Source organism: Schistocerca cancellata, chromosome 3 (genome assembly GCF_023864275.1).
Source record: "Schistocerca cancellata isolate TAMUIC-IGC-003103 chromosome 3, iqSchCanc2.1, whole genome shotgun sequence".
Taxonomy (NCBI): Eukaryota; Metazoa; Arthropoda; class Insecta; order Orthoptera; family Acrididae; genus Schistocerca; species Schistocerca cancellata.
In genome coordinates, this window is record NC_064628.1 from 758036290 (window position 1) to 758040769 (window position 4480).

At 45.5% G+C, this 4480-nt stretch overlaps 1 non-coding gene across 1 annotated transcript; it reads right to left on the reverse strand.

The window, feature by feature from the left end:
• Positions 1-252: 252 nt before the first annotated feature.
• On the reverse strand, positions 253-325 carry Trnaa-cgc (transfer RNA alanine (anticodon CGC)). Its single transcript has one exon. It is a non-coding gene; the product is annotated as a tRNA-Ala (tRNA).
• Between the last annotated feature and the right edge of the window lie 4155 nt (positions 326-4480).

The following is a 4480-nucleotide window of genomic DNA, read 5'->3' on the forward strand; positions in this document are numbered from 1 at the left end:
GTTGTTCTTGAGTACTGCACCCTCTTTGCAGACGATAGCCAGTTACAGTCCAACGATGATGCTCTTGAAAATTAGTAGGTTAGGTAAGGTTAGTGTGTTTTAACGTCCCGTCGACAACGAGGTCATTAGAGACGGAGCGCAAGCTCAGATTAGGGAAGGATGGGGTAGGAAATCGGCCGTGCCCTTTCAAAGGAACCATCCCGGCATTTGCCCGTAACGATTTAGGGAAATCACGGAAAACCTAAAGCAGGATGGCAGGAGACGGGATTGAACCGTCGTCCTCCCGAATGCGAGTCCAGTGTGCTAACCACTGCGCCACCTCGCTCGGTGAAAATTAGTAAACCGTTAAGAATATAAATTAACACTTTAGAATAAACACATATTGTTTCTTTATTTTATAATCTGTGTTTCTAGTTTGCAAGAACCCTCACTCAAGTAAACGTGCATGAACTTTTCTTAACCATTTTCGTAACGGAGAACATCAGCTCAGGAAGTTGAATCAATTGTATGTAGCGCCAGGAATCTTATTCGGTTTCAAATAGTTGTCAATAGCTAGAATAAAACAACCCCCCCCCCCCCGAACAGGCCATGAAGGCCCAACGGTACCTACCGGCCGCCGTGTCATCCTCAGCCCATAGGCGTCACTGGATGAGGATATGGAAGGCCATGTGGTCAGCACACCGCTCTCCCGTCCGTATGTCAGTTTCCGAGATCGTAGCCGTTACTTCCCAATCAAGTAGCTCCTTAGTTTGCCTAACAAGTGTTGAGTGCATACCGCTTGCCAACAGCGCTCGGCAGACCGGATGGTCACCCATCCAAGTGCTAGCCCAGACCGACAGCGCTGAACTTCGGTGATCTGACGGGGACCTGTGTTACCACTGCGGCAGGGCCGTTGGCATTACGCTATAGCAGGCGAAAAATTTTAGCTTATGCAGGCATCTCTCGCTGGTGACACAATGACCGTTGTAATTAATGATCAAACGAGAACTTGTGTATTATTTGATTTATGTTATAAATCATACTGCTATGACTGTGGTTGTTCATCTGAATACGAGCCATTTTAATTAGCATGCTTTTGATACGACTCATGACTGACACTAGGACATTGCAAATTTATGTGGATAAGTTTAAGAAAGCATTAAGAAAAGTTTGAAGTGTTGCTGCTCAACCTAGCTGTAGGAAAGTGAGATATGGAATTGGACGGGAAACAAGAATTGCATATTAATGGCACAGAGAGAATTTGTATTACTGCTGCTGATAGGCCAGGACAGATATATCGGCATTCTAAAAGAATATGGATAAGTTTAAGAAAGTGAAAGCATTAAGAAAAGTTTGAAGTGTTGCTGCTCAACCTAGCTGTACGAAAGTGAGATATGGAATTGAACGGGAAACAAGAATTGCATATTAATGGCACAGAGAGAATTTGTATTACTGCTGCTGATAGGCCAGGACCGATATATCGGCATTCTGAAAGAAGTGGTGTAGTCAAAACGCAAGGAAATTCGCAACCTACTCAGAAGAAGATGAAATGAATACGTACAGAGGAGTTCATAAGACTCCTAATCGCATAAGAGAGGAGATACTGGCGGAAGTAAAGTTGTGAGGACGGGGCGTGAGCTGTGCTTGGGTAGCTCAGATGGTAGAGCACTTTCCCGCGAAATGCAAAGGTCCCGAGTTCGAGACGCGGTGCGGCACACAGTTTTAATCTGCGAGGAAATTTCGCATTAGAAAAATTTAAAAAACTAAACCAGAAGCTCAAATGAAGACTGCCAAACAAACCATGCGAACTCTAAAGCAATTATTTTGTCTAATATGGTAAGTGAAAGAGGCCAATAAGACGCCTTACGTCTTGCGCTTTCTGAATTTTAAGTCGTCATTCCGCAGTAGATTTCATACGAGAGCGAGAGAGCGAAGAACGAGTACGGCAGTGTGGTGACTCGTACGTCGGAGGGAAAGAACCATAGATGTTCGTGACCGCAGGACAAACAGAAAGTGGGACGTCCAGTCTTTTTCCCACACCGTAGCGGCGTACAAAACAATAGCTAGTAAAGTCACCTTCTGCAACTGAGATATTTTCAGAACCCACCGTTGTTCTTCCTTTGAAAATGTCTCTATTCGTGTTCGCATGATTACAGCTTTGCCGTGTGACAACCTGATAGTATGAACACATTTGAACGACACCTGACAAAGGCAGCGTGAGACAGGTATAAACATCTGACTTAACAGCTCTAGACTTTTTTCCGTGAAACACGCAAACGTGTATGGTACTCCACGGTTTTTTTTTACGTGCTAGATTCTGAGAAACAGTTCATACATCAAGTTTTTTATTATATCGATGCTTAACGGTTCGTCGGATGAACATCTTGCATTAACTGTTCTGTTGCACTTTACAGTACATCCGCCACTCCGGCTCATACGCGCGGAAACACGGACACAGACACAAATACACAGACACACAAACACACACACGCACACACGTATGGACGATGTCATTGGAACGACACACTCGCCGTAAACAAGTAGTCAGGGTTCAAACTACGACCTGGCACGTTTCTAGTCTGTCCTCTATATTCAACCCAGTTACTCTTTTCATAGTGCTTTTAATAAAAGAAAGAAATTTCCTGAGTGAGCCTGTGTTTGTAGTGCAAACTTTGTGAATGAAGCCGCCAAGATCGATTAATATACAGACATCAAAAAAAGTTTCCCATTACCCCAGTTCCCACAACCCCTGAAGAAAGACGTTGTCTGTGGATATTGTATCACATACACAGTTCCTTTGACTGTTCAGAGATGTCACTAAACCCGCCCGAAGATGTAAACAACCATGCATGAGCAGCGCCTATTAGACGGAGGGGGTCAGACAGACAATCATTTCCAGCCATTCCACCAGAAAGAAGATACACGGCTCATGTTGTCCGTATTTCAACCATGCCTAGCCGGTCAATACGCGGTTCGACCACGCCCGCATTGTTACTTTGCGCCAGGAAGGTCTCTCAACAAGCGAAGCGTCCAAGCGTCTCGAAGTGAACAAAAGCGACGTTTTTCGGACAGGGAGGAGATACAGAGAGACAGGAGCTGTCGATGACATGCCTCGCTCAGGCAGTCTAAGGGCAACTACTGCAGTGGATAACCGACACTAACGGATTATAGCTCGGAAGAACCCTGACAGCAACGCCACCATGTTGAATAACGCTTTTCGTGCAGCCACAGGACGTCGTGTTACGACTCAAACTGTGTGCAACAGACTGCATGAATCGCAATTCCACTCCCGACGTCCATGGCGAGGTCTATCTCTGGAACCACGCAACCCAGTACAGATAGGCCAAACAACGTGCCGAATGGACAGCTCAGGATTGGCATCACGTTCTCTTCACCGATGATTGTCGCATATGCCTTCAACCAGACAATTGTCGGAGGCAATCCGGTCAGGCTGAGCGCCATAGACACACTGTCCAGCTAGTGCAGGAAGGTGGAGGTTACCTGCTGTTTTGGGGTGGCATTATGTGGGGCCGACGTACGCCGCTGGTGGTCATGGAAGTCGCCGTAACTACTGTACGATACGTGAATGCCATCCTCCTACCGATAGTCCAACCATATTGGCAGCATATTGGCGAGGCATTCGTCTTCATGGACGACAATTCCCGGCCCCATCGTGCACATCTTGTGAATGGCTTCCTCCAGCATAACGACATCGCTCGAGTAGAGTGATCAGCATGTTCTCCAGACGTGAACGCTACAAAACATGCTTGGGATAGTTTGACAAGGGTTGTTTATGGACGACGGGACCCACCAACCACTCTTGAGGGATCTACGCCGAATCGCCGTTGAGGAGTAGGACAATATGGACCAACAGTGCTTTGATGAACTTGTGGTTAGTATGAAACAACGAATACAGGCATGCATCAATGCAAGAGGACGTGCAACTGGGTATTAGAGGTACAGGCGTGTGCAGCAATCTGGACCACCACCTCTGAAGGACTTTCTTTATGGTGGCACAACATGCAATGTGTGGTTTTCATGAGCAATAAAAAGGGCGGAAGAGATGTTTATGTCGATCTCTTTTCCAGCGTTCTGTACAGGTTCCGGAACTCTTGGAACCGAGGTGATGCAAAACTTTTTTTTATGTGTGTAGTTCTTTAATTACAACGTCGTTTCGAGTACTGCCATTGCCAGATCGAACTTTTAAAACAATTTCGATGTGATTTCAGTAAAACTTAAATCTGAGAAGGGTATCAACAACAATAGAGGAATCAGAAATAACGTGAAAAATGGCGGTCAGTAAGAAATGCCTAATTTGAATAGAAAGAGTTCGGTGAGAACGAAAGATATGACTGAAAGAATAATCACAAAAACAGAAAATGAAACAGTGAACAGAAATAATACCAGAAATCAGTTGTGGCTCTCTTTCAGCTAAATACAGAACAATAAAAGAGCGCCGGCCGGAGTAGCCGAGCGGTTCTAGGCGCTACAGTCTGGAACC